Genomic DNA, 12,553 nt, shown 5'->3' with positions numbered 1-12,553 from the left:
GGTTTTTCATTCCAACCAGCAGTGTATGATGGTCTTAATTTCTCCACATCCTCAGCCGCGCTTGTTATTATCTGTCTTTGTGATTATCGCCATCCTAGTAGATAAGTAATGGTATCTCATTGTGGGTTTTTTTTTTAAACTTATTTATTTTTTTTTAGTTCTAGGAGCTCTTTTGTATATTCTTTTGGATTTTTTTTTTGAGGGGGAAGGGGAACAGGACTTTATTGGGGAACAGTGTGTACTTTCAGGACTTTTTTTCAAGTCGTTGTCCTTTCAGTCTTAGTTGTGGAGGGCGCAGCTCAGCTCCAGGTCCAGTTGCCGTTGCTAGTTGGAGGGGGCGCAGCGCACCATCCCTTGCAGGAGTCGAACTGTCAACTTTGTGGTTGAGAGGACGTCCTCCAACCAACTGAGCCATCTGGGAGCTCAGCAGCAGCTCAGCTCAAGGTGCCGTGTTCAATCTTAGTTGCAGGGGGCGTAGCCCACCATCCCTTGCAGGACTCGAGGAATTGAACTGGCAACCTCGTGGTTGAGAGCCCACTGGCCCATGTGGGAATCGAACCGGCAGCCTTCGGAGTTGGGGGCCCGGAGCTCCAACTGCTGGAGCCACCGGGCCGGCCCCTCTCATTGTGGTTTTGATTTGCCTTTTGCTAATGACTGATGATGTTGAACATCTTTTCATGTGCTTGTTGGCCATTTGTGTATCTTTTTTGGAAGAATGTCTATTCATATCCTTTACCCATTTTTAAATTGGGTTATTTGTTTTATATTGAATTGTAAGAGTTCTTTATAGATTCTGGATACAAGTTTCTGAGCAGGTGTGTGATTTCTAAACGTTTTTTCTCATTCTGTGGGTTGTCTTTCATTGATGGTATGCAACATAAAAGTTTTACATTTTGATGTCTAATTTTTGTTGGTTTTGCTTTTTGTTGTCTTAGATGTCTAAGAAACCATTGTCTAATCCAAGGTCATGATGATTTACACCTAGGTTTTCGTCTAAGAGTGTTATTGTTTTTTTTTAACTCTTATATTTAGGTTTATGATTGCTTTCGTGTTTTTTTGTTGTTTTTGTTTTAGGGTGGGGGGTCCCACTTTATTTTTTGCATGTGGATATCCAGTTATCCAGTGCCATTTGTTGGAAAGATTACTCATTTCCCATTGAATTGTCTTAGCACTCTAGTCAAAGATTAATTGGCCATAAATTAGAGGGTTTATTTTTGCATTCTCAGCTCTATTCCTTTGGGGGTGTGTGTGAAATATATATATATATAGTATATAATATATATATGTGTGTGTGTGTGTATATATATATATATATATATATATATATATATATATATTACATATATCTGCCACTACCAAACTGTCTTTTTCTTTTTGTAAATTTTATTGGGGAATATTGGGTAACAGTGTTTCTCTGGGCCCATCAGCTCCAAGTCGTTGTCCTTCAGTCTAGTTGTGGAGGGCGCAGCTCAGCTCCAAGTCCAGTCACCGCTTTCAATCTTTAGTTTCAGGGAATGCAGCTCAACAAGGTTGCCAGTTCAGTTCCCATCCCATGTGGGAATTGAACTGGCAACCTTGTTTAGAGCTCATGCTCTAACCAACTGAGCCATCCGGCTGCCCCTCTGGAAGCTCAGTGGCAGCTTGTTGTCATCAATCTAGTTGTGCAGGGCACAGCTCATTGACCCATGTGGGACACAACTAGAGTAATTCTCACAGGGAAATTGATAGCTGTAAAGGACTACACTAAAAAAGGAAAAAAGATCTCAACTTTATAACCTAATCTTTCACCGTAAGATACTAGTATAAGACCACCAAACAAAACTAAACCCAAAAGTAAGCAGAAGGAAAGATTAGAGCAAAAACCAATGAAGTAAAAACAAAAACAGAAAAGCAATAAAATCGAAAGGTGGTTCCTTGAAAAGATGTTTTTAAAATGCCAAACCTTTTAGCTAAACTGACCAAGAAGAGAGAACAATCAAATTACTAAAATCAGGAATGAAAGAGGGACGTCACTACCCCCACCCCTTACAGAAACAAAACAGATTATAAAGCAATACTAATTTAGAAAAACTCTACACCAACAAATTAGGTAATTTTAATGAAATGGACAAATTCCTAGAAAGATACAAACTACCAAGACCAAGGTAAGGCGAAAAGGAAAATGTGAATAGATCTAGAAGTAGAAAGACCAAATTCTTTCCCACAACGAGCCATAGGGCCTTTCCCGAGGACCTGCAGGTGGGCCAGCGGAAGGGAACTCATGGTCCTATCCAACAAAAGTATTGGCTTTTGTCCCCGTGGCTATGGGGATGTCCCTGTAGAGACTTGCCCCTGAGGTAACGCCAGCATTTCGCAGTCCTGTTCCATCACTCTCATTTCTGATTATAGGACTCTGATTATACCTATTACACGTAGGTTTAGACTTTTGGTATTGTACCACACATGACTGTTCAGGTTTCTTTCTTTTTCTTTTTTCCCCCCTCTCTGTTCAGACTGAATAATTGCAATTGATCTTTCTTTAAGTATACTGACTCTTCTGCCATAGTTTGTCTGCATCCATTGAATGTTTTTATTTTGGATATTGTATTTTCCAATCTAGAATTTTCATTTGGTTCTTTTTAATAGTTTCCATTTCTCTGCTGAGATTTCCTATTTGTTATGAGCATGTTTTCCTTTTTAATCCTTGAACATACAGTTGCTTTTAAATATCTTGTCTATAAAGAAAGACTGAGAAACTACCTCAGGTTGGTGGTGATTAACAATACATGAAAACTAAATGCAATGTGGGATATCTCGGATTGGATGCTGGGCCATTAAAAAAATATTAGTGGATTGATTGACAAAATTCACATAGGTTTGTAAGTTAGTTAATAGTATTATGTCAGTTAATTTCCTGGTTTTTGTAGCTGTATGAGGGTTATGTAAGATGTTAACATTAGAGAAACCTTGGTGAAGGTTAAAAAATTCTCTGCTAAATAAAACATCCAGGTTGTCTTGGTGTTGGTCTCTATTGATTGTCTTGTCTACGGGTCATGTTTCCCTGTTTCTTTGAATGTGTAGTAATTTGGAATTACATGTTGGACATTGTGAACAAATTTGTTGTAGAGATTTTGGATCTGTTGTGTACCTCCAAAGAGTATTGATTTCTGTATTTGGTTTTAGTAGGATGGGCTCATCTCCAACTAATCTTCTCCTGTGGTTGGTAGTTTAAATCTGTATTCAGTTTTTAGTCTAATCAAGAATGCTCATAATCTGTCCTACACATGCATATTTCAGGAATCAGGCAGAGATGTGGGGCCAAGTTTATATGTAGATTTTGGGACCTCTTCCTTTGTGACTTTCTCCTTTCCTTGATTTCACCTCTCAGTTTCCACCTGGTGAAATCATTCTGAACTCTGTTCTCTAGTTCTTCATACCAGTAAGAGTTAGTTTCTATCCACATTCAGTTACCTAACAATGCTTAACTGGGCCTGCCTTCAGGCAAAAAGCCATTAAAAAGAAAAAAAAAGAAAACTTCCTTAGTGATATTTCTTTTTTCCAGTGACTCACTTCCAGTGTCTGTCTGCTTTTGATTGCTCTCCAGTGCCTTCAGGTAGTTACTTTTTGTATTTTGTTCAGAGTTTATGGTTATCTTTGGGACTGTTGGTCTAGTAAGAGCATAATAAATTCTATTTCCAGTATTCTTAGATAGCAGCTCCTAGAAATAGAACTTAATTTTTTGGTTAACCATTTATTGAAGTATGATATATGATACACGCATTCACGCATGCACATGCACAGGGCACCAGTTGTAACTCGACAGCTTGGGATGCTGTTCTAGGTGAACATGACTTAGGGAGGGAGATAGAACATTACCAGCACCTCAGGAGCCCTTTCATATCCCTTCCCAATTAGTTCCCCCAACCTGCCTCTCCAAACTATCCACTCTCCTACCTTCTAGTGTCATAGATTAATTTTGCCTGTTATTGAGCTTTGTATAAATGATGTTATTTGTGTGTTTTGCTTTTAGTCTGGTGTCTTTATGTTTGTGAGATTATTCCATGTTGTGTGTAGGAATAATTTGTTAATTCTCATTGCCGAAATGTATTTCATTGTGTGAATTTACTATAATTCATTTATTCCTTCTATAAATGGACCTTTGGATTATTTCCATTTTGGGCCTGTTATAAAAGAGTGCTGTTTGAACATTCTTTTACACGGCTTTTGGAATACATGTGTATGCATTTCTGTTGGGCATGTATCAAGTAATTGGATTACTGGGTTATAGCATACGACTCTTTTGTTCAACTGTAGTAGATACTGCCAAACAATTGACCAAAGCGGTGGTACCTAATTGTTTTTTTCAATGAACAATTAGGAGATTTTATCTTTTAGGAAATTGGAACCAAGAGTTATTGCTAACACAATTTATCATTGTTTCCATGTGCTAGCCTGTAGTTTGATTGATAAATTGGTAGTTTGATAATAAGTGGTTAACACAGCCTTCATTCATATGTAACACTTGTTTGCTTGCTTCGGCTTACTGAATTTGAGTGGGATCATTTATGTGCTTATGATTCTTGGATCTGTCATTGACAGTTATGTGAAGTATTTTATCTGGTTTTATCAGTCACGCAAGTTCTGCTAACGTTGGTGGGCTTATCAGGTTCATGATCCAGAAATATGTTAGTTGTTTCCCTTAAAATTATGTATTTCAACGTATTTATGTTGTATGTGCATGGAATTTTATAATTTGCATGTTTATTATGTTTTGTAATTTAATGAGGCATTCATATTTAACACTCACTTGATCTCCACACAGTAGTAGCCTTGGAAAGTAGGTGTGATGTAGCTAATTTTTTGAAGAAAAGCAGGATACTGAAGAACAACTGAAAGAAAGATGGAAAATAGTAACAGATTCACCTTCTTCCCGTCTGTGTATACACTGTAGTGTGATGCTTTGTGACGTACTCGTAGTTGTTATTCTCAGACTGGGAAAGTTTTCTGTAAAGGGCTAGAGAGTAAATATTTTGGACCATATAGTCTCATGCAGCTACTCAGCTCTGCCCCTGCAGCGCAAGAGCAGTCAGACACAATGCGGAAACGAGTAAGTGTGATTGTGTTCACCGAAATGTGAGTTCCTACAATTTTCACGTTAAAAAATAACATTCTTTGATTGTGTTTTCCGCTGCTTGAAAATGTGAAAACCATTTGTATTGGTGTGTTAGGGCTGCTGTAACAAAGTACCACAAACGGGTAGTTTAACATGCATTGCCTCAGGGTTCTGGAGGCTGGAAATCAGAAGTGGAGGTGTTGCAGGGTTGGTTCCTGGTTCGGGATGTGAGGGAAGCATCTGTGCCAGCCTCTCCTGGGCTGGGAGGTGGCGCCTTTTCTCTGCACGTGCCTGTCTGTACAGGTTTCCCAGTCATCTTGTGTGAGGGCCCACCCTAACGAGCTCATTTTAACTTGGGTACCTCTGTCAAGACCCTAAATCCAAACAAGGTCACATTCTGACATAGTGGGGGTTAGGACTTGAGCATATCTTTTTTTGGGGGGGTGGGATGTGGCACAGTTCAATCCATAATAAGCCTTCTTAGCTGTGGGTCATTAAAACAATAGGTGTCGGGCTGGCCTTAGCCAGCTGGCTGGCCGTTGTCACACTTGGCTTATCTGATTGGGGCAGAGATGATACTTGGAGGATCTACCGGTCCAAAAGACTTGTCTCGGTGCATCTTTGGGGGAAATGACTAATCTTGTGCACTCTTCAGGTTCACTAGAGGAACAATCATCAAATTCATCTTTGAATTTGAGGGACACCAGTTTATACTGGCTTAGCTGAGTATAGTATTATATTATCTTAGACATATTTGGAGTTCAGGTTCAAATAACCTTTTTGTATCTTGAACTTGAGAAGGACTAGACCTCCCGCCCCCTGTCTAATTGGAGATGTCCTGGGAGGTGGGTCAGAGTTGTGATGTATAATAGTAGAAGGTGGCTTAGCTGAGTGATTTGACATAGTTGCTCAGTGTTCTGTGGAGATGCTTTTAAGGCTTTCATAAATATTTGATTAGAATTTTATTTTGAAAATAAACTCAATTTTCATACATTGGCTACCACTAATACAGTGTTGCTATTATATTGTCATTTTTGTGCACGTCTCAAATGTATGGGTGGTATTTTTTAAATTTATTTCCATCTGTTTAATCTGAAGAGCCTCCCAAGACTCTGAGGCAGAGTTGAGTACCTGTTTAAAATAAAAATTAATCTGTTATCACTAGCAACTTAGGTGCATGAATCAGGATTTTTTGATTGCCGTCTATGTATTCTTGTTTGTATAATATTTCATTTCTGTATATGATTCTTATTTATAACCCTTCATTTCAGTCTGTTAATCCCATGAGCCTTATTTTTTCAATAATTGACTTTATAACATGTGAAACCATTACATCTGAATTATATGCTTACCCTAAACTTTTTTCAATTTTCTAATTGTGTTCTTCATAAGGTTTCATTTGAGAGGAAGATTACTACTTGAAGATTTGGAAAATTATTGGTTTTAGCATATAACCTAATAGGAAAAGGTGAGGCAGGCGATAAAGGAAATTGGTTATTTTTAATTGGGTTAATATACTGATGGGGAAGGCACAGCAGAAATGAAATCAATTTAGGTTACTAGTTATCCAAGTTTTGTTTTCATTTCCCTGATGACTTTTGGAATCCTATGGATGCTGATTTGTTTCTGCCTTCAACATCAGTAGATATACCATTCTTTATTATTTCTTGGCATACGCTGTTACCCTACTACCTTCTGAACAGGTGAAAGAACTTCTTGCCTACATGTTTGTGGTGAAAGAAGGCATTTCTGTTAGCATTACAGCAAAACAAACCTAGATACTTCTTGACTATGTTGATAGGTATAGAAGAAAATACGGAAAAAGGTTCCTATCCATGTTGTATGATAAAGGCTATATTTTTGGAATACGTTTTCCTTGCAGCAGTTCTTGTATTTGTTCATGTACTTGAAATGACCTGTACTTCTTTATAGGAGATAATGAGATAGTTAATTTTATCTCTGGTCAGTCTTCCATATTAACCCCTAAAGGTCTGTAAAGAAAAATAGTGAGTTATGGTGTGTGTCTTACGTGATTTAAGACAGAGGCAAAGGGCATTTTGGAGGATGGTAGAAAGAGCACGTATTGATGTAAGGATATTACTGTGTGACTTGGAATGGGATGGTCCTTGCACGATCTGTTTGCCTTGGTTCTGAGATTAAAGTACACACCGATATAAATGGGCTTGCTGAAATTAGTTATTTTAGATATTTAGTTATTTTTATGCATGTTTATTAAATTCCTTTGCTCTGAAGGTATTCCTGCTCCATTGTGGAAGCTCTGGAAATGTATTAATTAATTCTGTGCCTGCAGCAATCATTTCCTTGTGTGGCACAGGATCTTGGGTTTTAATGTTTGCATATTTATGCAGGCACTTTATGCATGTGAGTGGAGGCCTGGAGAGCTTTGTTTGGTGTTCAATAATATATTTTAAAGACATTCTTGATAATGTGCCATCATTTCTCCAGTGGAAATACATAAAGTGGTGATCTTTGTTGTTTATCTTGAGCATGGACAAATCATAGGACTTCTCATTGGTATTTTCCTCATGCTTGTGGGGAGAGAAATCCCTGAGTGCAGCTTCTCATTTGTTATTCTGTAGATATTTAGTATGAACCTCAGATCACCATGGAAATTATTTCCTTGGTTCCTGGTTGTGTAGATACTTTTTTGAAACTGGAGAAATAAGAGAAAGGAAACAACTTTAAGCTGTTAAGTTTGGGAATTAGTGTAGTTTCTGAAAAAGGATTTGTATGGATCTGGTTGGGCAGGCTTCTCAGAGTGGCAAGGAAGAGACACTTGACAATCACGGATAGAATGAGAGGTAATGGGGGGTTTACTTCATTCACTGCATATGTAGCCCTCAGTCCCCGTGTTCCCAATGAGGTTTTCTAAATGCCAGGGAAGTGTCTCGTTTTTGCTTCCGGACAGCTTGTCTGCTCCAGATAACCCTGTGTCCCTTTTAATCAGTCCTACAGGCAGGCTTTGATGGGGTTGATTGAGCGTCGTGCCTGGAACAGGCATCCTTGTTGGTCCCCGTTGGAGTGAGGACTCTCAGAGGGAAAGCCCTCATGCCCAGCCCGTGTGTGATGACCAGCCTGGGGAAACACCCTGTTCTTCCTTCAAACCCCTGTGCCCTGTGTAATTGCTGGCTTTCTGTTCCCAGTCAAGTATACCTCGGAGGAATTCCAGTGGGGAGTGGGATAGGGTGGCAGAGGAGAGCAGCTTGGGGACCCTCTGCTCCAAGCTCTCTTTGTGTGCGGTGCTTCGTAGGTCTGTGGGCCAGCACAGACCTGCCTCTGATTTTCATTCCAGATGCAGGAAAGGTGTTTTGGGGAGATCTGGGCGGTACTGATTTTATAAAGTTGGGAGGATTGTATGAAACCATCTTCATTATCTTTGATACCCTCATGGATTTGCATTCTAGGGGTGATTATTTACTGTGGTTATGAAATGGAATTTTTTTCTGTGTAACTAACATAGCTATTCCCATGTACTAGAACCCAGCTAAATGAATTAACTGCATAATCAAAGGTACTTGAATATGTGGGTCTGGAAGTTTGTTTTGTGTGTATTTAATGAATATTTTAAAAGTGTTCGAATAACTGAATGACATGGATGAGTAAAATACTTTTTATCTCGATGTGGTTGATAGTAAATTCCTGATTGGTGAAGATACTATCCTGCATGTTATATGGATCCTTTAGAATGTGAGTTTGGGTATGAAAAGTAACACTTGGAACCAGATATATTTGATATTTAATTCTTTTGAACTAAATGTTGTGTTATTTTTCAGGATAGCCCAAAGATGTTGGTTTGGAACGTCTTTCTGAGGGGTTGTTTAGTTGGCTGTACGTGGGACAGATCATTAGTGCTGGCTGCCTGGCTGCATTCTGAGGATTCAAAGCAAAATCGTTGCATTTGATGTGTTGTATATTTGGCTTAAAAAAATTCACGAGCTTTTAAATTAAAGGTTGTGAGGTATGGGTCATTTTTGTTCAGATAAGAGTTAGGTCAATAAAGCATTTACTGGCATGAAATGTTTTTCTTCTCCCCATTCTCAGTATTGAAAGAAAGGTGAATGGACAAAATAGCTATTAAAGGATTTAGTTTTTAAAAATGTAACAACAAAAACCACACACTCTGGCTGTCCATGTTACTTTAAGCTTCATATTTCAAAACTATATTCACAGCTTTAGAAATAAACTCTCCAGTAGCGGAATGGTATTAACCAGGGCTTTTCTTCGTTGCTTTATCCTATTGTGTCAGCAGGGATGCTGCAGCAATTCTTTTTGATCTAAAAATGACTTTGTTCTGGAACTAAAAAGAAAAATGTTCTAATCTCCTGCTAAAATTTTACCTGACAGTGAGGTCAGCCAGGCACTGGAAATAACTTGCTAAGGGAGCGTGGTGAGAATCTTTCCCGAGAGATGATCCAGAGTTGACTTGAATGAGCCACTTGGAATTGAAGATCAAGCTGGAAAAATTCTCCAGGATGAGATAGCTCCTCTGAACTAAAAATTTTAAAGGAATTAAAAAGTCTGTGTTGCACATTTTGAGAAAATATTCCCTAAAATTATTATTCAGAATTTCCATTTTCAGGTATGTGTTGTGTTTTATAAACATCTTTTATGAAGGAGACATTTAATAATGAAAAAATATATTCAAAAAAAGCTATATAGTTCTAGATCATAAATTACCGTTTCATTATATATGTTTTGAAAAGTTCATTATTAGAGCCCCTACTGTTGTGTGCTGGTGCGTCCTAAAAGGTAGTCTGCGAGGGAGGCCGGATCACGAGGACCTTTCACTTAAAGCGCTGGTGGGTGGCGGGCCCGACTGTCAGGGTCATTACTAATGTCCTGTGAGGTGACGCCAGAGGTGAGAGCTGATTGTTCTGTCTTTCTGCTGAGGCCAGCAAGAGGCAGGATTGATGCTGGAGGGAGGCCGTAGCTCTGGGGCCAGCCTGAATCTTTAATCCCGCCGCAGGTTCCCCTTTCATTAATTAGAAAAGGAAACAGCTGGACCGCCGGAGCTTTGCTGTTTCACATCTTAGCCAAACCATACCTGCTATATAGGCTTTGGAACATAGCAGTAGACCACTAAGGGGGAAAGACAAGAATTTTAAATCTTTGGAACCTACGTAGAGATTTTTGTTCCTGGCTCCTTAGGGTTTGAAAGAAAAGATTAGGCCTGCAGGAATGGGAGTTGAGGCAGGGGTGGAGTCGAAGACTGTATTTAGAATTTCAACAAATGTAGTTAAAAAGAAAATCATTCCTCTGGACGCTAGTACAGAGGTAAAAAGTACAGTAAGTTCACAGAGGTCCCTGTGAGATCGCGGGAAGGCTGTAGGTCATTGAGATGCCGGTGGTCTGTGTCAGGGCGGTTTTGTTCTTCTCGTTTCCTAACGTCCAGTTTCATGTCCCTGGTGTTGTGGCCCCGCGCCTGCTGTTGAATGTCGCTGTGAAGCACGGTGATTGCAAAGACAGCTGTGACGTGAGGGGGTTTCCAGTGACAGGCCAGTGTGTGGTTAGGTCTCCGGATGTGGGGCTGAGGGAGGAGATGACACTGCGGGGCCACTGTTAACAGAAGTATTACCCTTGGTGTCTGTCATGAAAGCCATGCGACCGCCCCTGAAACAGGGAAGACAACCGCTGACTTAGGTGAAAATGTTTAGAGCTGTTTGTAATAGCTGTGGTTTCTTGTTTCCTCCCTTATCAGGATGGGGTGGCCAGATTAAGCACTTACCCTGAGGCTTTTCGGGTTCTGTTTATTGGGGTGCAGTGATCAAATCAGAAGCATGAAATAGCCTTCTCATTCTCTTCCTCTCGCTTTGCCCAAGGATGGGGTGCTTGTTAGTGCTGGGGCTTTGAGGCCCACGGTTCCTCTGATGCTTGAAAGAAGGATGCATCGGAAGTACGTTTTCCAGTCTGACAGTCCCAGCGGCTGCCCTGTTCTCTGGAGCAGGAAGGCAGAGACGAGTGTAACTCCTATTTAATCCAGGGACACCAGCCTCCCTGCTCTGTGCACCCCCAGCCACTCCCTTCAGTTATTTAGCATAAAGAGTTTGTCTTTACCCAGCTTTTTGACATTAAAAAAGCACAGGCTAGATTAGCGCAGTTCCTGGACTGGGCTACATATAAAATGAGAACAGCAAGTAGTTGACCAGTTCTGGCATTTCTTAACAGAAATCCTCTGTGTCTCTTACATTTGTTCATTGTGGAAGTTAGGAATTTTTTTGTGTTTTTTCCATAAACATTTCCTCGTGCTCACTACATCCCAGTGGTTGCTTAATGTTTCACTAGCACTATCCAGTGTGTGATTATATTTAAGACACCTTACAATTCTAGTTAATAAATCGGTAGTGTGACGCACAGATAGTAAAAGTAGTGGACAAGGCGCATCTGGAGGGTGAGTGCATCCTGGGGTAATTCAGTCTCGTACCAGCTGTATTATTTGTCACTGCAAAGAGAATTACCATTGGATTTTTCTGTTCTTCCTAATGTCTCCCTCCCCACCCCCCACCCCCCGTTTGCTGTTGATAGTATAGAACATACTCAGATTCCAAACGTGTTTTTCATGTTTCTAAGCCTTTAGAAATCTCCATATCTAAATGGTGTATCCCTTTTGTTGTCTACTTCCCTACCCAGCGCAGTAGTTCTTAATGTTCTGGAGATTTTCCAGGCCTGGAAACTTGCAGCTAGAGCTTAGAGCTTCTAAAGGTTACAGGATGAGCAAGTGCTCTAGGGCCTTAAGAACTTGGGTAGGTAGAAAGATGTCTAGAAGTCTGGCCTATGTGTAGCTCTTGTAACGGAGAGTAGTTTTGAACTTGGCCTCATAAAAGTGAGAGGTTGTTTGGTTTTGATATTGTTTGGGACCAGTCAGGGCTTTACAAATGGTTGAAAATGAAGTATGTCTTGATTCACAAAAGTGCGGATTGCGTCGGGTAAGGTTGTGTGTTCTTTGAGAGATTGCTAGAATATGGTTCCAGTGTGTCCTCAGGTTGTAGAGCAGGAGACCTGTGCAAGTCTCTCACTTCTACCATCTCCCTAGCGCGCTAACTCTAAGTGGGAGGCCAGGTCCCCACAAGCACGTTAGGCTCAGAGGCGTCAGGTGTGCAGGGATGGCACTCAACACTTTCCTGAGAGAGGCGAAGGCAGAAAAATGGCCAGTGGCTGGTTCTCCAAGCTGCTGCTGCGTAGAGAACATGTAGAACAGTTCAGGCACTCCCGCTCTTGCTAGATAGTAGTCGTAGGTAGTAGTAGTTTCCACATCCCATGTGGCTTTTTGGGAAGGAGACAAGATTGGATCGAAAGGGTTGATGATCATCAAGGTGAAGAACACAGACGGTCCTTAATGGAGGTGACTGGAGACAGTGAAGGGGGCCAGTGTTGTGTTCAGGGCCTTGGCAGCCGCAGCACACGCCTCACTTGCTTTCCTCGTCTCTCAAACCAAGAACATCC

At 40.4% G+C, this 12,553-nt stretch overlaps 1 protein-coding gene across 3 annotated transcripts in view; it reads left to right on the top strand.

The window, feature by feature from the left end:
- Nucleotides 1-12,553, top strand: part of ZFAND3 (zinc finger AN1-type containing 3) — a 296,203-nt gene that overhangs the window by 49,863 nt on the left and 233,787 nt on the right. The window contains exon 1 of one of the 3 annotated variants that reach the window (XM_074332883.1): nucleotides 7,768-7,914. The exons of the other annotated variants lie outside the window; for them this stretch is intronic. The gene's annotated coding sequence lies outside the window, so the exon portion shown is untranslated. Of the gene's footprint in view, nucleotides 1-7,767; nucleotides 7,915-12,553 lie in introns of those variants that run through there. 3 annotated transcript variants of the gene reach the window in all.

This window comes from Rhinolophus sinicus, linkage group LG05, assembly GCF_036562045.2.
Source record: "Rhinolophus sinicus isolate RSC01 linkage group LG05, ASM3656204v1, whole genome shotgun sequence".
Taxonomy (NCBI): domain Eukaryota; kingdom Metazoa; phylum Chordata; class Mammalia; order Chiroptera; family Rhinolophidae; genus Rhinolophus; species Rhinolophus sinicus.
Note: the sequence above shows the minus strand (reverse complement) of the source record. Positions and strands in the feature narration are given on the sequence as shown.